Here is a 23498-nt window from a genome sequence, read left to right on the forward strand (position 1 = left end):
TTATCTGGGGAGGTGTATAACTTATATATTCTCTAAGAAAAGAAATACTTAGGTTTAGGTTAGGTTCGATGTTTGAGAATTATTCTATAGGTTCGTTTTGTATGAAGGCTTTAGAAAGCCATTTGCAAACAAAGTAGAACAATCTTTAATTGGATGTTAATTTAAGATTATTATTTTGGACAGTAAACTGATTTTTAACAGCAATATAATTCCACATACAAAGTGGAATAATCTTTAATCTTTCAAGGAATTTCAATTTGAGACTATTATTTTTCTCACAAATGGTATAATTTTCAATTGCAATATGTTCACTGGTTTGACATTTGCATGAGGACATTTTGAAATTAGACTGTAAAAGGAAACAATTAGTAATTAAATGCTTGCTGATCTGAAATAGAGTTATATTTTTGCTGGAGAAGGCTCTAACATTTAATATGAGGTATATGGCAATAGTGTAAATAGTGAGGGAGAAGACAAACAATGATTTATATGGATTCTATGAACTTTTGCAAAGAAAACTATTATATTTAATTTGAAATATATGTGGAGTAATGTAAATTGTGAGTAAGAAGAAAGCCTATGATTTGTATTTGTTGTATGAACGAATCTGAAGTCATTTGTAAACAATATATGTTGTATTAAAAAATCTATGATTTTCATGTTAATTAGTGTCAAAATGAGGCTTTAGAAAGCCATTTGCAAACAATGTAGAATTCTCCCTTGTATAATATTGATTTCAAATTATTACTTTTTGATATGGTTTAATTTTTAATGGCAATATGTTGACCACTTGGACATTGAATTTACAAGAACATTTTGAAATTATAGTACGAAGATCTTATTGATTTGAAATACAAGAATTTTTCGATGGAGAGGGCTATTACATTTAATTTGAAAAATCTAGTTAGGGGTGAATTAGTTATCCAAGGTCCAAATGTATAAATAAAGCTTTTCACAACTTAGTGAACCCATAAAACATTTATCATCATGCATGCATCCATAAGATTATGCAATCATTTAAAATTTGTAGGTTACTATCAAATCAATTTGCAAAAATATAAACATGAAACATAATAGATTCAACAACACACTTGACACAATGATTTACATGGAAATCCAATTTGGAAAAAGCCACCAACAACATGCTACTTTTTTTCACTCTTCTAAAGTGATGCCCTATGAAAGGCCAACCCTATTAAAGGTTACAATGGACATAGTTAAATGTGACCCTGTTAAAGGATTTTAATCTCCCTATTAGGATTGAGCATTGTTAGAGGACTTTAGACCATTCACTTGGAATGTTACCCAGTTAAAGGATTTACAAATGACTGTTAGGTCAACCTTAATCCAAAGGATTTACCCTAGACTAATACATTTATCAGAGAGTGACAGTAAGGCTTGATTTGATAACAACTTACAAATCCATTTGCAAATTATAGATCTTTGTTTTAGTCCTCCATTATGCTTGGCTTTCACACATTTCAGCTTTGATAGCGTGTTCACCCTTCAAGCATCCATACCCTTAAGCCTTCTTGCTTAACATGTCAATGTAGACTCTCATTTAGGTCACTAAATAAAAAAATAGCCTTGCTTCTAACCAACCATCCCTATAAATAGATAATTAAGATCTTTTTGCATTCATTCTCCATCATCCAATTTAGGGTTAGGACAAATTAGGTAGGATTCAATGAATCTACCCCTCATTTCATATCACTTCTAGAAACTTCTCCTTTAATCCTCTTTAAATTTTCCTTAAAATGGTTTACCATTAATTCCATGCCACCAGCTCATCAATCTTATCTTTGACTTGGTTCACACAATCAAAGAAAACAAACTTGTTGGCTTATATCCATCAAATTCACAATCTTTCTAATAATGTTGGCACTCGGCATTAATTTTCTTCTGATGCTCAACACATAATGGATTTCTTAGCATCCTCTATAAAATCACTTGGAACGAACTAAAGTTTATTGGTGCTCGGCATCAACTAAACTTTACTCAGCATCCATTGTTTTTCTCGTGATGCACTAAATTAGACTTTTACTTGGCTCTAACTAATTTTCTGCTCTACTTACACTAACTTTGCTCACACCTACTATCCATTCAATCAAGCTTGGTACAAAAAACTCTTTTTAACTTATTCTTTTGAACTTGCTTAATGTAACCAACCTTTGTCACCTTAAGTAGATTATTAATGCACTATGATTTCACTATCTTAGTTGATTCTTGTACTCCTTTTTATATCATAACTCAACCTTTCCTCTAAGTGTTATTGTTGCATCTTTTGATCAAATCCTCTTTATTAATAAAATAGGTGATAGTACTTAAATCATATAAGTAGTTGTCTTACCAACAAAAGTTAGGTTTTACATCAGTAACAAAACAATGATTGAAATACATTTATCATACTTGTATCAATCTATTTTCAACAATCTCTTTTTTAACAATTGGGACCATGTATTGGATTAAGTTGTATACATAGTTTAAACCAAGGTTCTCTTTCTTCTTGCAATCATGTATAATTTCTAAATTGCCTCTAACCTCTATGCACCATTTCTTATTTATCCACTAACTTTACATTAAAATCATATTGTTTTTCTCTAAATCACTTTAACACTTGAGATCTTTAAGATACTACCAATATGTGGACCTTCTCAGCTATACACACCATGGTGCAAGCTATCCTATTTCAGCAAAAGTTAATGTCAAATTATACCTAAGGTTTCTAAGTTGTACAATTTTAGTGCCCATTTTTCATTTTTTTTACTTTTCCTTGTTGAATGTAGTCACATCTCTCAATTTTAGGCCCTATAATTGATATAAAAGAAGGCCTTCTTCCTTTATGTGATCATGTAAAATTCTACTATCTATCTAGTCTCAACAAATCAAAGTTAGAAAACCAAGACATTAAAGATTGTTTTAGTAATGTAATCAATTGTTAGAGTTCATTCATCCATCCATCCATTCATGAATTCATTTTCATCCATATATCTAACTTCTTTCTTCATTGGAGATAATGGCATCTGTGATGAAAAGAGAAGATATGCACACATATACACAAATAAATTACAATTATTCATTATATGAGGTTTTATCTAACATGATTTCCTTTTAGTTTTTCTATTGAGTCAAAGATAATGCATCAATTTAGTTAATCACATACTATGGACAATTGCATGTACATGGTATGATACATTTCCTCATTAAATCTAGTCTTTACTACATGCTAGTATTTCCTTTATTTCAATTCAATATTAAGCCCCTCCCATGGTGGGGAGGGGCTTGACCATGGTAAGCCCCTCCCCACCAATAAATTATCATTTTCTTTCATGTTAAACTAGATTTGTAGAGTTGCAAATTTTTAGGATTGGCTTTGAAAGATATGAAGTTATAGTTTCTAACACACATCAGTGAGTTCTAGTTTTGAGCATCTTAGGTATAGGTTAATCTCAATGCACACCCTAACTAGACTTATACCAAGGAAGTTGACTTCTTTTCAAGATAACAGGGTATGTGCAGGATCATGGTGTGCCAAAAAGTGGTGATGTGAAAAAAAAAGAGTTTGAAGACGCCTAAAAGCGCTTCAAAATCCGCTCTGACTTTTTTTTACCTATCCAGGAACCAAACCTGGAAGGTTAAGCTGAGCCTTATCAGATATCCGATATCATATCGGATATCCAATTTGATATCGGATATCCGATTTTAAATCCAATATCCGACTAATAATTAAAATCATATAATAGTATGATATACTATTTAATATTATTATTATTGATATAAAATAATAATAATAATATTAAATAATATATCATACTATTATATTATAATAATATTATTATTATAATTATTATTATACTATAATATAATAATATTATTATAATTATTATTATACTATAATATAATATTATTATTATTATAATTATTATTATACTATAATATAATAATATTATTATTATTATATTATAATCGTATAATATTATACTATAATAATAATATTATAATAACATATTATATTATAATAATATAATATAATATTTCATATATTATAATATATAGTAATGTAATATAATATATATATATAATATAATATAATAATAAAAAGTAATATCTTATAATATAATATATAATAAAAAAGTATAATATATTATAAATTATAATAATATAGTATAATAATAATATTTTATGTTATAATATATAGTAAATTAATATAATAAATATAAAATATAATATAAAAATATATAAAATGTAATATATATGTTATATTATATATATTATAATATCGGATATCCGATATAATATCGGATATTCGATACCTGTGCATGGATTAAATACAAAATCATAGACCCGCGGCCCTTATTTTCACGCGAATTTGGGCCAGTCAGATAGGATATCAGATAATAAATCGGATATCAGATAGCAAATCGGATATCAGATATCAAGTATGTCCCCCCCCCCCCTTACTCATTTTTAACCTAAATTTAATAGATTTTAACAAGATTTTGTTTGTTTTAGTTGAATCTAGGGTTTTTTTGACAAAAATGGTTAAAATTTAGATTTTTTTTTAATATATATTACGTTTTGCAATTCAACAGGAATGGCTGATCAAAATGATGACACTGAGGCAGGGAATAATATTCCTCGCAACCCACCACCAAACGATCCAGTATCCCCACAAAACCGTCCACCAAATGATCCTCTACCTCCTCAAAACCCTCCTCGAATCGAGGATTTGATAAATGAAAATCTCACTGAGTTGAGAGGTTTGCATAGAACATACAATAATGTACCTGCACTGGCTCCTATGTTATCCACGTTAAACACCATAGTGGATAACATTGAAACTCTTACAAATGAACAAAATGCCGCTCTTCATTGGCGTGATGAAATGCACCAGATGTTTGATGATGGTTTGGATTATGATGAGGTCACGGCCCTCAACATAACCAAAGACAATTTGGCAAGCCTTTTTGCTAACCCAAAAACGGGTATACCAGTTGACCCAAAAAAAACCAAACTATCAATTAAATGGTGCACAAATGACGCCATACGTGCAAATTTTTGGGACCGTTGGTGGATGGTCTTTGATATCCCTCTACATGGCAATTTAGACATACCATTTTATTTCCTTAAAAAATTATATGCAGAATTTGTGTTAAAACTTAAAGTGAACTATTGGAGCATGAAGCCCAACATGCGCTTAGGACTAGGAGCTCCTCAAGATAGACCCTCTTCCCAGTGGAAGAAACTTGGCACTTTTGTCCCCCCCCCCTGATATCTCCCCCCCTCCTCGAGTGCAGCATCCAGATATTATGGCAGAGGCTAGCTCTCAAACCATCAGAGCCATTCATAGGCTAAGTAGCCTAATGATATCTCAGGCTAGGTCAGTCTTGCCTCCTCATGTTGATGATGTTGGTGCCAGTTCATCATCGGCTAGCTCATCACATGTTTGTGTGCCTCACACTTGCATTACATGCAAGAATATTTTCCTGGGTCCCATAGGTGATCTTCATGAGTATCATTTTGTATTAGACGAGGATACACCAGATGAACGTGCAGAGGCTACAGACCCTGATGCGTGAGAGGAGGGGAATGTAGAGGCATGGACTCCTTTGGTGTCGGTACATGTATACATTTTTTTGTTATGACATATGTGATTTAAAGTTAATTTTTATAATAGAGTAATTTTAATTTTTAAGCCATACTGACTTTTACATGTATGTGATCTTCATTCATGTTTAGTTGATGACCGAGGAGGAGCTCAGACAGATAGATGATGCTACACTCTCGGCCATTTCATTTGGCCTTGAGACATCTACGGTACATTATGTTGTGTTCGCATTTCTTTTTTCTATTTGATATTGTAGCATATATGGTTGCTAATCTTTCTTTTATCTTGCAGATACCACCTGCCCCGGGGGGACAAAGTGTGGGGGGTGAGCCAGCATGCATTGACAAAGGAAAGGTAATTAGATGTTTTCTAATTGATTAAATATTGATGCATTCTTGTAAAATGTTTGTGGTAATCTCATTTAATTACATTATTTATTGTATATAGGGTGTGGCTACTGGCGATGAGCCTGTACAGATTCGGCGTCTTAGATCATCAGGGATTTTCATTCGCACAGAGAGCCCCATTGTATGTATAAGTATCATTTATTTTTTATTCTTTTAATTGATGCAGAAATCCTAAAATCCTAAAATCCTATCTCATGCCCAATTACAACTTTCTTCCACATATGAGTTCAACATTATAACTTTGTATGCTTCCATGAGCCATAATTGGTGCAAGGATTGCCCAATTGACTTCAAGAGATGTTCCATGACCTCTGTAATGCCTTGGATCTTCAATGTTCCCCTGATGAGAATGGGATGCTCTTGCATCACTTATCTTCATAAATAAATTCAAAACTAATTTCCGTGATATTAACAACTACTATTTTGTATCTCATAGGAGACTCCTAGTGCACATGAGGTTCGACGGGACAGTTATGTAGATTTGATGACGCGGCCACTCACTCCTGAGGAGGAGCCTACAATAGTAAGTTGTAGTTTGAATTCATGATTAAATATGTTATAAATTTAGCATGCTATGAATTATAGTGTTATAGTTTAAATTGTAGATTCATCTGACAAAGGTATTTGAACATATACAGCCCACAATCACAGAGGTACCAGCATTGCCGAGGGCATACGAGAGGACTCCTGAGCGGCGTAGGAGGTCGACGAGAGAGGTATTTATTATGAAATTTTGATAGTATTAATCTCAAATACGGAAAAGATCATTATGCATTTGAGTAATTCAATGTTAGATACATAGAATCATATAAATTTAGTAGTCTAACTTTGGGTTTTCCTTTTTTGTTTATGTAGGAGGCATCCGATCCACCTAGTGCAGCGAAGAGGCTGCATTTTGATCATCCACCAGCACCCTAGGATAGTATAGTTTTCGTAGGATGCATCATGAGACATTTTGAGATGGCATATGCCACATTACATATAGAAACATTGATATTATACACATTCTGATGGCAGGATCAGCCACATTTTGTATATGGATCTATGTATTTTGATATATATATATATATATATATATATATATATATTTGAGTAATTTGTCTATGGATACATGATCTTAGATATATATTTGTGTAAAATTTTGTCTATGGATACATGTATTTTGATATATATTTTTATCATTTACGTGCACAATGATATACATATTAATTTAGTATCTAGTATTGTTCAATTTATCGTGGATCATGTGTCATGCCCTAAATTTTACTAGTAAAAACACAACAATCTTTTTTTTTTTATAGCTTATGAAGTCGCATAAGAAATTACATATTGTAAAACAAGGTTATCATTGAATAGGAGTTCAAGACTCATGTGAATAGTGTGAAGGTGTTAACATTTTAGTCACAGGTGGTTTTCAAATAGATTGGATGACAGTCTAGTTCAAGTTAGCGTCACGAGTCAAACGAGCAAGTTCAAGATACAACACTCATAAATTAGTGAGGTAATTCATATCCTAACAAGCCTCTGATACTAATATTCTATTAGGGTCTGTCAATTGTATCATATGGACTGGGTCATGATTCTAGCATGTAAGGGAAGGGGATCAGAATTACTTATTATCCTCATTACCAATGTACACACATTCATTAATCATTACAATATATATTAATGTGACAATTAGTATATTACTATATCCTCATTATCTATCAACATTGCTTCCTCACCAAATTATTGAGTGCACAACAAGATTGTAAGCAATCTACTAAGTTTTAAATTTATACAATCAATGGTATCACATAACATCTATGGATTGTTATTATCAACTAGTCATTTACAATACCACAAGGAGAAAACTTTCTTTCACATTTTCAAATGATAACAATGATGTCAAAGAAAATCTGTGACTCGTACCAATGCTTTCATAACAATACAAACTCCAAATGAAACATGCATATACAACCTTATCAATATTTTCTTCTACACGTACATTAGGTAACAATGATACAATCTCTTTCCATCACAATGGGGCAACATAAGGGACTTTTCAAAATCATAAGGAACATGGACATTGAAAGATATGGACAATGAGTAGCATGAACATTTTCCAACATGATCGTTGAGAACATGAACAAGTTGGTGAAGCCTCCTTCACAAATGAGGGCACAATGTCAAGTTTTCTCATCCAACATCAATCTGCAAGATGATCATTCCAAGCCATTTCCATTGCTCCCTTGGACACAAATCTGCATATGCAACACAACAAAATAACAAGGACCATGGGTGCTTTCCACCCAACCATAGGCCTCAAAGAGACCACCCCCGCACTAGGGAACAAGGCTCAAACTGGGATACACATACAATCTTTCAATGCATAAACATTACATTTTAAACTTGAACAATTTCCCCCAAAGACTATTTCACAATGGCTTCACAAATGGAACCATAAACATAGGGTGAAGGTGTGTTCTAAAATGGAGACTTGCCATACCAAACCATATTTGCAATAAACAATTTTCATGCCCTCTCGGGGCTATCATAAATGCACCATTTAATGCCCTCTCAGGGCCTCCACATTTCCTCCTCCAAACCCACTACCATCAGTTGTAACTCCTCAAACTTCCTTTCTACACCATGCTTTCCTTATCGCCCACAGCAAGATATGAAATGTTATGGCATACAATGGAGCCCATACTCCAAGGTTCTCAATACATTTTTTGAACCCAACTTAAGCCCTTCACCCTGGACTTCTCTTCCCTTCCAACAAGGGTGAGTGTAAGTCCCAATCCCATAACAATACTCAAGCACAAAACAAGAAAACAAAACCAAGTAGAAATAAAACAAGAAATTTTGGCAAACACCCCACTAGTTTGGCCAAGACCCTCTAATAAAGCCTTCCCACTAACTTATTTTAGCAAAAACACTCCATCCTTATGAACTTGTCTCCTCTAACGGTTCATCGATAGCCCTCACGAGCTCTGAGTTATGACCCTCGAAGGATCGACCTCAAAATGCACTTAGAGCACCTTGAAAACTCCTCGGTACAGGGTGGCCGCAAATGATGGATGGTCTTCGTGGCCAGAAAAAAGGTGTGACTAGGGTTCACCCGCTCATCTGGAGCTAATGGGACTGACGATTCGATGCCAAGATCAGCGGTTTCAAAGTTACGCTGTGGTGCACCTATGAATTGAGGCACACTGTGAGTTTTGGCGTCGAGCGAGATCCTTGTGCTGAATCCAAACGGAATGTGATCTCTCAAAAATGAGATAGGTTATTTTAGGCCTTAGGATCACCGTCCTGTAGCATTTGGCAGTTCGTCGATAGCCCTCACGAGTTCTAAGTTATGACCCTCGAAGGATCGACCTCAAAATGCACTTAGAGCACCTTGAAGACTCCTCAGTACGGGGTGGCCGCAAATGATGGATGGTCTTTGTGGCCAGAACAAGGGTGTGACTAGGGTTCAACTGCCCATTCAAAGCTAATGGCACTGAGGATTCGATGCCAAGATCAGCGATTTCAAAGTTACGCTGTGGTGCACCTATGAACTGAGGCACACTGCGAGTTTTGGCATCGAGCGACATCGCTATGCTGAATCCAAATGGAATGTGATCTCTCGAAAATGAGATAGGTTATTTTAGGCCTCAGGATCACCATCCTGTAGCATTTGACAGTTCATCGATAGCCCTCACGAGCTCTGAGTTATGACCCTTGAAAGATCGACCTCAAAATGCACTTAGAGCATCTTGGAGACTCCTCGGTACGGGGTGGCCGCAAATGATGGATGGTCTTCGTGGCCAGAACAAGGGTGTGACTAGGGTTCACCCGCCCATCCAGAGCTAATGGCACTGACGATTCAATGCCAAGATCAGCGGTTTCAAAGTTACGCTGTGGTGCACCTATGAACTGAGGCACACTGCGAGTTTTGGCATCGAGCGAGATCGCTGTGCTGAATCCAAACGGAATGTGATCTCTCAAAAATGAGATAGGTTATTTTAGGCCTCAGGATCACCGTCCTGTAGCATTTGACAGTTCATCGATAGCCCTCACAAGCTCTAAGTTATGACCCTCGAAAGATCGACCTCAAAATGCACTTAGAGCACCTTGGAGACTCCTCGGTACGGGGTGGCCGCAAATGATGGATGGTCTTCATGGCCAGAACAAGGTTGTGACTAGGGTTCACCCGCCCATCCGAAGCTAATGGCACTGACGATTCGATGCCAAGATCAGCGGTTTCAAAGTTACGCTGTGGTGCACCTATGAACTGAGGCCCACTGCGAGTTTTGGCATCGAGCGAGATCGCTGTGCTGAATCCAAACGGAATGTGATCTCTCAAAAATGAGATAGGTTAGTTTAGGCCTTAGGATCAATGTCCTGTAGCATTTGACAGTTCATCGATAGCCATCACGAGCTCTGAGTTATGACCCTCGAAAGATCGAACTCAAAATGCACTTAGAGCACCTTGGAGACTCCTCGGTACGGGGTGGCCGCAAATGATGGATGGTCTTCATGGCCAGAAAAAGGGTGTGACTAGGGTTCACTTGCCCATCCGGAGCTAATGGCACTGATGATTCGATGCCAAGATCAGCGGTTTCAAAGTTACGCTGTGGTGCACCTATGAACTGAGGCACACTGCGAGTTTTGGCATCGAGCGAGATCGTTGTGCTGAATCCAAACAGAATGTGATCTCTCAAAAATGAGATACATTATTTTAGGCCTCCGGATCACCATCCTATAGCATTTGAGAGTTCATCGATAGCCATCACGAGCTCTGAGTTATGACCCTCGAAAGATCGACCTCAAAATGCACTTAGAGCACCTTGGAGACTCCTCAGTACAGGGTGGCCGCAAATGATGGATGGTCTTCGTGGCTAGAACAAGGGTGTGACTAGGGTTCACCCGCCAATCCAGAGCTAATGGCACTGACGATTCGATGCCAAGATCAGCGGTTTCAAAGTTACGCTGTGGTGCACCTATGAACTGAGGCACACTGTGAGTTTTGGCATCGAGCGAGATCGTTGTGCTGAATCCAAACGAAATGTGATCTCTCAAAAATGAGATAAGTTATTTTAGGCCTCAGGATCACCGTCCTGTAGCATTTGACAGTTCATCGATAGCCCTCACGAGCTTTGAGTTATGACCCTCGAAAGATCGACCTCAAAATGCACTTAGAGCACCTTGGAGACTCCTCGGTACGGGGTGGCCGCAAATGATGGATGGTCTTTGTGGCCAAAACAAGGGTGTGACTAGGGTTCACCCGCCCATCCGGAGCTAATGGCACTGACGATTCGATGCCAAGATCAGTGGTTTCAAAGTTACGTTGTGGTGCACCTATGAACTGAGGCACACTGCGAGTTTTGGCATCGAGCGAGATCGCTGTGCTGAATCCAAACAGAATGTGATCTCTCAAAAATGAGATAGGTTATTTTAGGCCTCAAGATCACCGTCTTGTAGCATTTGACAGTTCATCGATAGCCCTCACGAGATCTGAGTTATGACCCTCGAAAGATCCACCTCAAAATGCACTTAGAGCACCTTGGAGACTCCTCGGTACGGGGTGGCCGCAAATGATGGATGGTCTTCGTGGCCAGAACAAGGGTGTGACTAGGGTTCAGCCGCCCATCCAGAGCTAATGGCACTGACGATTCGATGCCAAGATCAGCGATTTCAAAGTTACGCTGTGGTGCACCTATGAACTGAGGCACACTGCGAGTTTTGGCATCGAGCGAGATCGCTGTGCTGAATCCAAACGAAATGTGATCTCTCGAAAATGAGATAGGTTATTTTAGGCCTCAGGATCACCGTCCTGTAGCATTTGACAGTTCATCGATAGCCCTCACGAGCTATGAGTTATGACCCTCGAAAGATCGACCTCAAAATGCCCTTAGAGCACCTTGGAGACTCCTCGGTACGGGGTGGCCACAAATGATGGATGGTCTTCGTGGCCAGAACAAGGGTGTGACTAGGGTTCACCCGCCCATCCGGAGCTAATGGCACTGACGATTTGATGCCAAGATCAGCGATTTCAAAGTTACGCTGTGGTGCACCTATGAACTGAGGCACACTGCGAGTTTTGGCATCGAGCGAGATCGCTGTGCTGAATCCAAACGGAATGTGATCTCTCAAAAATGAGATAGGTTATTTTAGGCCTCAGGATCATCATCCTGTAGCATTTGATAGTTCATCCATAGCCCTCACGAGCTCTGAGTTATGACCCTCGAAAGATCGACCTCCAAATGCACTTAGAGCACCTTGGAGACTCCTCGGTACGGGGTGGCCGCAAATGATGGATGATTGTTTGAAGACTACTCCATGTGTCACTATTTTTCTTGGAAAAAAAATTGCTTTTGAACATCAAGCTTGCAATATTATCAATTATTGTCAAACTTTTTCAACCAAGTCAAAATGTCAAATGCAAATATTTGTTTGCATTTTTTGCTAAGGGGAGCTTCATAAATTGACTTTGATTTTCTATGTCTCTAGTGCTTGAATATACTTAAAATGGCTCTTTGGTCTTAGAGCTATTGGTATTTTCTAACTTCATGGTCTATGATATGCATACTAAGAATTTCTTTCACTAAATGGTTTCCTTGATCTATTGACTACACTTAAATTTGTTCACTTGTCATCTCTCTTTCTATATGTTCAATACAAAGAGCTAGAAGAGACAAATAATCTTTCTTACCTTCATCTCTCTAAGCACATGATAGAAATCAATTCTAAACTTGAGAAAAGGTTAGAGGAGAATATTGCATTCTTAAATTAATCTCCCTTAAGACCTTTACATACACACGGGGCATTCTTAAATTAATCTCCATGGAAGAAAATTTCATAAAACTAAAGATTCTATAGTGTTGAAACATAAAATCCAAGATCTCATTTATGATGGGATTGTTGATACCTCAAATGACTCATCCACTCATAGCCTTCATATCCAACTTCATATCATGTCAGTATGCATGTGCTATCTTGCTTATTGGCTTTAATTGCTTATCCTACATGCTATCTTCTTTCATGGATTTTATGGCTTATCCCAAATGTGCTTCATACAACTTTTCAATATGAAAGTCTTTCAAAACATTATACAATATTATGACTCTTTATGCTTTCAAATGCTATGATTGGTTGTAAAATGGAAGAAATCAAGTATTCTAATTGTTCATCCGTACTTTATGGATTTTTCTTATTTGATTAGTTTGATAAAAAATAGTTTTAATAATCATAATGTCAGCTTTATGTCAAATAAGGAAAAAACCAAATTTGTAATAAGATATCCGCATGCAATTATCTTTCATATAGTTATAAATGCTCTTAAAATTGTCGTTATAGCCTTGTATCACATGCAAATATGATTTGGAAGAACTTGTTCAATATCTTCCTCTTATAATTCCTTACAAAGAACCTACCAAAATACAAAAACCATATACAAAAAACTACACATTTTACATCATAATACATCATAAATTTTAGAAATTCTCCCCAATACCACCCCCTCCAACTCTTCATGATGTACCTATATTCCAATATCATACAAAAATTAGTAACTTATTGTATTAAATAAGATAATCATCAATTCATTAAATCATTATGAAGAAAATAACATAAGAAGTATATATACCTAGTCAAGTATTCCAATAGGGTCCTCTCTCTGTTTTAGGGTCTCCAACAAGGCTTCATGATCAGCATTAGCAATAGTAAAAAGTTCTTTTACTTTTGGTCTTCCTTGATGCTTCAATAACTTTACATTTTTTGCTATAATAAGATGCGAATATATGAGAATTACTTTGTGCTTCTGATAGTCTTCGAATGCAGGAATTCTGTTCCTTCTAAGAATGTATGTCCGCAACCATGTTCCAGCAACAACCACTGAACCAGTAGGATACATGAATCCATCATCATCTGTGATCGGTTGTGCAAGTTTTTGTTTTCCTCTTACACAACGTGCTAACCAATAATCGGATTTCTCATCATTCCCCTGTGGTGCAACCAATGCAAAGACATGTGCTGGCTGAAGTAGATCTGATAGATGATTATGCTCAAGTGAACTTTCCATGTCATCATTTTTGATAGAGGGTATGATAGACAATGGAGTAAGATAATGTGGAGCCCATGTGTCCACCCACTCACTTGACTCACAGTGATCCCAATCACACTGAAAACAAGTATGACAAAAACAAGCTAGTTGTCGTGTCCAAATGGTCTATGTACCAGAATTAGAGCTCCGAAATGAATGCATTTTTGATGAGTTTGTCACTGTAGCACAATCTGATCTATCACCTATGGACCCTTCCTCAACCAACCAAAAGAACCTGCGTACCACTAAATTAAGAGTCCCCCCCTGTGATAATGCTAAACTACACCAATCAACAATGCTACGAGCATCAAGAAGCTCTGTTGTTGAAATCTTCAGTTGCTCCTTAACTAGAGCTCTCTTCACACATGCCCCTGGTCCATCATGTTCCCCTTTTCCATGGCCGGACTCAAAAAAACTCCAAATATGAGGCACCCCTCTCTCTACATGCATCCTACACAACCAATAAAACATGCGAGCATTCTTGAATTGACCTGTACAGTTATCTGACCAAATGATATGTCTATCCATAGCAATTGCATGTTCGTGTAAGAAACAAAAAAAATTCTCGAAACAATGTTGCACAAACTCGTGAGAGTGAGATCTATCATCACTCATATAAAAATGATACTCTCTAATAATCTTTCGATTATCTTCCGCACTATCAGGGGCATGTCTATATGTTATGTGAACAAAAATTGCAATCTGAATAGAGTTGTAATACTGAGATTGTGTCTCATTTTGAGGTTGCAATGTGTAGTTCTCAGCAAAATCAACAACTGATATAATAGTGCCAATGGGAAAAGTCTCCTTACACATTCTAAATTGTTGATCCAACCACTGAGACCTGTGACTATGTCTTGCATACTTGTAAAAAAGATTTGCCTTGAAATTTGAAATAAAATTAGCCACATTGATATCTTTTCCAACCAATTCACATCTAGAGCTCTCACTCCCACTCTTCAATGTGTATTTGACCATTTCATAGACCCTTTTTTTCACTATTGTCTTTCCAAGATCTTGTTCACACCCCTCATGGAAACATGTGTCAAACTTGAATAAGCCACCACATTCTGAACACTTCTCATTTAAGCAAGCATTTTTATAAAAGGAACAACCATCAACTCTACGACATAAGAGTTGATCTAACAAGTCTCTTGATGATTTTGGAAGCCCACTAGCCCCACAATCCTCCAACATTTCTTTACTATGGAAAGTAGAACAGATGGAGCATAATAGTTCATGGTGCATAGAAAACTCAATATGATATTTGCAACAACATGTATTTCGAATTTTGAGTGGCACACAATAAAATGGCTTCAAAGATTCAAAATCCCTTTGTGATATATGAAGACTTGGATGACTCTCTCTAAATTGTTTGAACAACATAGTTTGACTTACCTCCAAATAGTGTTTAGGATGTGGCGTGCGGTCTCTGATGCCAATTCTCAACTTTAAGACATCTTTAGCATTGGGTGATACTCGTGAGTTAGAGTGCCAAAATTGTATAATTTCTTCCTTCACATCATTGGATAGCTTCTTATCAAAACGTGGAAGTCTCCCACCAAATGCCCATGTTTCATTTTGAAGAGGATCATCAATTTTCTCTCGTCGACTAAGTGCTCTTCTCAAAGTAGTACGATTTAGATTCAAATCAATACAAGTTTGTCTCATATCTCTACCCTTTCTCAAATGATGACTTACCAAAGAGGTTGTAATAACCCTTCGAGCAGCTCTATTATCCTTCTCTCTGCTATTTTTCCCAACGCTATTGAGAGCACTGAAAAGATTCTTCACAATAATGGCATTTCTTTCCAACTTTTTATTGACACGAATTTTCAATTTGGAAAGCATAGGTCTCATCTTTTGCATCTTTAATAAGTGCATGAAAAGCTGACATTGCTCTACCATTGTCTTGTTGCCGAAAAACATCTGATATAGTCTTGAAGCCCATAACCGAATGGTTCTTTCTAATTTTTTTCCTTCCAAACTAGTCATAATCATTTCATCAATTTCAATTATCCATTTTGGTGTTTTAGAACCTTCATGTCGATTATAATTAGGAAATATGTAAGGTTCTTGTGCATTAAGTTCCTGTGCATTGTCATCTTCGACATGGTCAATTATGCAATTTGGATTATGACTTGGTGGCATTTCTTCTTCAAAATTTTCAATCTCTACATTTTCAATTTCCGCATTATCATTTTCAATAGGTACATTTTCATTCCCCAACTGTACATTTTCATTATCTGACTCTATGATTTCACCTTCTATTAATTCATCGTCAACTTGATTGATATTTAGCATACCTTGTCTTTTTTTTCGGTGTTTCATTTTGTCCTTTTCCCTATATGCTGCAATGTCTTCATTGGATATCTTCCTTTTACGTTTATTCTTTCGACGACTGTTGCTCCCCATTCAGATGACAAATTCGAACACCTAAAGTTATATTTTTGAATTCTTTTTGATTGGTTGGGCCCCAAAACACGACTTTTTACAAATCCCGTGAAAAAAGAGGTAAAAAAGTAATGTTGTCGGGTCTGTAGGGACAGTCAAATATTTGAAATTGATGCCAGTATAATCGAATATCCGATATAGGAAGAGGACTTTTGGGGGGAAAACTTGCTAAGGTTTCCCTCCTTTGCCACAATAATATTAATATTATGAAAATATTTGGAGGCAAACGACTTTAATTTATAACTAAGTTAATAGTATATTAGTATTAGTATAAAATATCAATAATATTAATATAAAATAGTATTAATATACCTATAGTATCAATATTATTATTATACTTATAATAGTATTAATATTATTAATATAGATATAATAGTGTAAATATATAGTGTTTATTTATATTAAGCTACAATATATAGTATTAATATATATTATTATTATAGCTATAATAGTATTATTATTATTACTATACATATAATAATATTAATATTTAGTGTTTATTTATATTATAATTATTATCCTAAAATAGTATAAATAGTATATCCTAAAATATTACGTTATATAAACTAAAATATTAGGTTATTATATAGATATATTAATAACATATATATTAATATAATAATATTTATAATATATATTATATTTAATAAAAATATTACGTTGTTATATATATATATATATTATATTATTATACATATTAATATAATAATATATAATACAAAGAGGGTCGTCATTTAATGGGTCAAAGGGGGTCATAGGTCACCCTATGACCCCCTTTGACCCATATGAACGACTCGACTATGTCCCTAGGGGTTCTAGGACCACTAGGGACATACGTCGTCGTTTAATGGATCAAAGGGGGTCATAGGTCACCCTATGACCCCCTTTGACTCATATGAACGATTCAAATATGTTTCTAGGGGTCCTAGGACCCCTAGGGACATATGTTGTCATTTAATGGGTCAAAGGGGGTCATAGGTCACCCTATGACCCCCTTTGACCCATATGAACGATTGGAATATGTCCCTAGGGTCCTAGGACCCCTAGGGACATATGTCGTCGTTTAATGGGTCAAAGAGGATCATAAGTCACCCTATCACCCCATTTGACTCATATTACCCATTCGAATATGTCCCTTGGGGTCTGAGGACCCCTAGGGACATATGTCATCGTTTAATGGGTGACCTATGACCCCCTTTGACCGATATTACCCATTCGAATATGTCCCTAGGGGTCCTAGGAACCCTAGGGACATATGTCGTCGTTTAATGGGTCAAAGGGGGTCATAGGTCACCCTATGACCCCCTTTGACCCATATGAACCATTCACATATGTCCCTAGGGTCCTAGGACCCCTAGGGACATATGTCTTCGTTTAATGGGTCAAAGAGGGTCATAGGTCACCTTATGACCCCCTTTGACCCATATTATCCATTCGAATATGTCCCTAGGGGTCCTAGGACCCCTAGGGAAATATGTCATCGTTTAATGGGTCAAAGGGGGTCATAGGTCACCCTATGACCCCCTTTGACCCATATTACCCATTCGAATATGTCCCTAGGGGTCCTAGGACCCCTAGAGACATATATCATCGTTTAATGGGTCAAGAGGGTCATAGGTCACCCTATGACCCCCTTTGACCCATATGAATGATTCGAATATGTCCCTAGGGATCTTAAGACCCCTAGAGACATATGTCATCATTTAATGGGTCAAAGAGGGTCATAGGTTACCCTATGACCCCATTTGACCCATATTACCCATTCAAATATGTCCCTAGGGGTCCTAGGACCCCTAGGAACATATGTCGTCGTTTAATGGGTCAAAGGAGGTCATAGGTCACCCTACGACCCCCTTTGACTTATATGAACGATTCAAATATGTCCCTAGGGGTCTTAGGACCCCTAGGGACATATTTGAATCGTTCATATGAGTCAAAGGGGGTTGTAGGATGACCTATGACCCCTAGGGACATATGTCATTATTTAATGAGTCAAAGGGGGTCATAGGTCACCCTATCACCCCCTTTGATCCATATGAACGATTTGGATATGTTCCTAGGGTCCTAGGACCCTAGGGACATATTCGAATCGTTCATATGGGTCAAAGAGGGTCATAGGTCACCCTATAAATCCCTTTGACCCATATTACCCATTCAAATACGTCCCTTGGGGTCCGAGGACCCCTAGGGACATATGTCATCATTTAATGGGTCAAAGAGGGTCATAGGTCACCCTATGACCCCCTTTGACCCATATTACCCATTCGAATATGTCCCTAGGGATCCGAGGACCCCTAGAGACATATATCGTCGTTTAATGGGTCAAGAGAGTCATAGGTCACCCTATAACCCCCTTTGACCCATATGAATGATTCGAATATGTCCCTAGGGGTCCTAGGACCCCTAGAAACATATGTCGTCATTTAATGGGTCAAAGAGGGTCATAGGTTACCCTATGACCCCATTTGACCCATATTACCCATCCGAATATGTCCCTAGGGGTCCTAGGATCCCTAGGGACATATGTCGTCATTTAATATGTCAAAGGGGGTAATAGGTCACCCTACGACCCCATTTGACTCATATGAACGATTCGAATATGTCCCTAGGGGTCCTAGGGGTCCTAGGGACATATGTCATCGTTTAATGAGTCAAAAGGGGTCATAGGTCACCCTACGACCCGCTTTGACCCATATGAACGATTCAAATATGTCCCTAGGGGTCCTAGGACCCCTAGGGACATATGTCATCGTTGAATGAGTCAAAGGGGGTCATAGGTTACCCTATGACCCCCTTTGACCAATATGAACGATTCGAAAATGTCCCTAGGGGTCCTAGGGCCCCTAGAGACATATGTCATCGTTTAATGGGTCAAAGAGGGTCATAGGTTACCCTATGACCCCATTTGACCCATATTACCCATTTGAATATGTCCCTAGGGGTCCTAGGACCCCTAGGGACATATGTCGTCGTTTAATAGGTCAAAAGGGGTCATAGGTCACCCTATGACCCCCTTTGACCCATATGAACCATTCGAATATGTCCCTAGGGTCTTAGGACCCCTAGGGACATATGTCTTCGTTTAATGGGTCAAAGAGGGTCACAGGTCACCCTATGACCCCCTTTGACCCATATTACCCATTCAAATATGTCCCTAGGGGTCCTAGGACCCCTAGGGACATATGTCGTCGTTTAATGGGTCAAAGAGGGTCATAGGTCACCCTATGAGCCCCTTTGACCCATATTACCCACTCGAATATGTTCTTAGTGGTCCTAGGACCCCTAGAGACATATATCGTCGTTTAATGGGTCAAGAGAGTCATAAGTCATCCTATGACCCCCTTTGACCCATATGAACGATTCGAATATGTCTCTAGGGGTCCTAGGACCCCTAGAGACATATGTCATCATTTAATGGGTCAAAGAGGGTCATAGGTTACCCTATGACCCCATTTGACCCATATTACCCATTCAAATATGTCCCTTGGGGTTCGAAGACCCCTAGGGACATATGTCGTCGTTTAATGGGTCAAAGAGGGTCATAGGTCACCCTATGACCCCCTTTGACCCATATTACCCATTCGAATATGTCCCTAGGGGTCCTAAGACCCCTAGAGACATATATCGTCATTTAATGGTTCAACAGGGTCATAGGTCACCCTATGACCCCCTTTGACCCATATGAACGATTCGAATATGTCCCTAGGGGTCCTAGGATCCCTAAAGACATATGTCATCATTTAATGGGTCAAAGAGGGTCATAGGTTACCCTATGACCCCATTTGACACATATTACCCATTCGAATATGTCCCTAGGGGTCCTAGGACCCCTAAGGACATATGTCGTCGTTTAAAGGGTTAAAAGGGGTCATAGGTCACCCTATGACCCCCTTTAACCCATATGAACAATTCGAATATGTCCCTAGGGTTCTAGGACCCCTAGGGACATATGTCGTCGTTTAATGGGTCAAAGAGGGTCATAGGTCACCCTATGAAACCCTTTGACCCATATTACCCATTCAAATATGTCTCTTGGGGTCCAAGGACCCCTAGGGACATATGTCATCGTTTAATGGGTCGAAGAGGGTCATAGGTCACCCTATGACCCCCTTTGACCCATATTACCCATTCGAATATGTCCCTAGGGGTCCTAGGACCCCTAGGGACATATGTCATCGTTTAATGGGTCAAAGAGGGTCATAGGTCACCCTATGACCCCCTTTGACCCATATGAACGATTCGAATGTGTCCCTAGGGGTCCGAGGACCCCTATGGACATATGTCATCGTTTAATGGGTCAAAGAGGGTCATAGGTCACCCTATGACCCCCTTTGACCCATATGAACGATTCGAATATGTCCCTAGGGGTCTAAGGACCCTTAGGGACATATGTTGTCGTTTAATGGGTCAAAGAGGGTCATAGGTCACCCTATGACTCGTGACCTATGACCCTCTTTGACCCATATGAACGATTCGAATATGTCCCTAGGGGTCTGAGGACCATTAGGGACATATGTCGTCATTTAATGGGTCAAAGAGGGTCATAGGTCACCCTATAACCCTCTTTGACCCATATGAACGATTCGAATATGTCCCTAGGGGTCTGAGGACCCCTAGGGACATATGTCATCATTTAATGGGTCAAACAGGTTCATAGGTTACCCTATGACCCCATTTGACCCATATTACCCATTGGAATATGTCCCTAGGGGTCCTAGGACCCCTAGGGACATATGTCATCGTTTAATGGGTCAAAGGGGGTCATAGGTCACCCTATGACCCCCTTTGACCCATATGAACAATTCGAATATGTCCCTAGGGGTCCTAGGACCCCTAGAGAAATATGTTGTCGTTTAATGAGTCAGACAGGGTCATAGGTCACCCTATGACCCCCTTTAACCCATATTACCCATTTGAATATGTTTCTAGGGGTCCTAGGACCCCTAGAGACATATATCGTCGTTTAATGGGTCAAAGAGGGTCATAGGTCACCCTATGACCCCCTTTGACCCATATGAACGATTGGAATATGTCCCTAGGGGTCCTAGGACCCCTAGACACATATGTTGTCGTTTAATGGCTCAAAGAGGGTCATAGGTCACCCTATGACCCCCTTTGACCCATATTACCCATTCGAATATGTCCTTAGAGGTCCTAGGACCCCTATGGACATATGTCGTTGTTTAATGGGTCAAAGGGGGTCATAGGTCACCCTGTGACCCCCTTTGACCCATATGAATGATTCGATTATGTCCCTAGGGGTCCTCGGACCCCTAGGGACATATGTCATCATTTAATGGGTCAAAGGGGGTCATAGGTCACCCTATGACCCCCTTTGACCCATATGAACGATTCGACTATGTCCTTAGGGGTCCTAGGACCCCTAGGGACATATGTCATTGTTTAATGGGTCAAAGAGGGTCATAGGTGACCCCCTTTGACCCATAATACCCATTCGAATATGTCCCTAGGGGTCCTAGGACCCTTAGAGACATATGTCGTCGTTTAATGGGTCAAAGGGGGTCATAGGTCACCCTATGACCCCCTTTGACCGATATGAACGATTCAACTATGTCCCTGGGGGTCCTAGGGACATATGTCGTCATTTAATGGGTCAAAGGGACCCCCTTTGACCCATTAAAGGATGACATATGTCCCTAGGGGTCCTAGGACCCCTAGAGACATATATCGTCGTTTAATGGGTCAAAGAGGGTTATAGGTCACCCTATGACCCCCTTTGACTCTTATATATTAATAATATACATATATATTAATAATATACATATTAATATAATAATATATATATATATATATACATATACATATTACATTATTATATTTAATGAAAATATTACGTTATTATATAAATATATTAATAACATACATATTAATATAATAATATTTATAATATATATTATATTTAATAAAAATATTACGTTGTTATATAAATATTATATTATTATACATATTAATATAATATTATATAATACATATTACATTTAATGAAAATATTACGTTATTGTATATATTAATAACATACATATTAATATAATAATATATAATACGTATTTTATATATATATAAATTACGTTATTATATTTAGTAAAAATAATAATAATATATATTATATTTATAGATTGTAATAAGATTAACATAAGATATTATTATATATTACTAGATTATATCTTGTATGTTTACATTACGTTATTATATATATATAATATATTAAAATATGCCTTTACATATTAATATAAGTGAAATAATTTAAAAATAAAAAACTAGAACGTTTAAATCGAATTTCCCTCCAAAATTTGAAGATTTTTTGAATTTGACTACCGAGCCATATCGGATATCCGATGTCAAATCGGATATCCAATTTTGAATCGGATATCCGATCAGGCTTGGTATTTACCAAGCCTGCCCGGTCAACTCCAAAGACGTGTTTATAGAGAGTTTTAGTGATACTCAGACTTCGGGTAGCCGTCTGACAATGTTATTTTGATCGAAATTGAATGAAACGAAATGAGTTTTTTAATATCGCTCTCTAGATTCCATCAATATAATTTCTGTCAAATTCTGAGTTCGATAAGTATTTATTAGTTAATTATCAATGAAGATTATTGTAAAGTGTTGATTGACATACTGAATGAAAAATAGCTATAACTTTCAAACGGTATAACATTTTTTAAATCTAAAAGTTGCGTCACATTCTATACTTCGCCTAGTATAAGAAAAAAATAAAAAAAGAAAAATTTGATCAAATTTTCTATTAGTTAGGGTGGTCAGACATGGGACTTTTTTTAATCCGAAAAAGTTTTGGTAGAAAATTCATATTTAATTAATTATTTGGAATAAAAATATCAAAAAATATGCGTCACATCCGAGCATGAGTCTAGTTTTCATATCTATAATTATATTAAAAAAATATTATGTTTTGTTTTTGATTAAGGTGGTCAGACAT

This window comes from Cupressus sempervirens, chromosome 1 (assembly GCF_028749045.1).
Source record: "Cupressus sempervirens isolate cs-2001-9-10 chromosome 1, ASM2874904v1, whole genome shotgun sequence".
Lineage (NCBI taxonomy): Eukaryota > Viridiplantae > Streptophyta > Pinopsida > Cupressales > Cupressaceae > Cupressus > Cupressus sempervirens.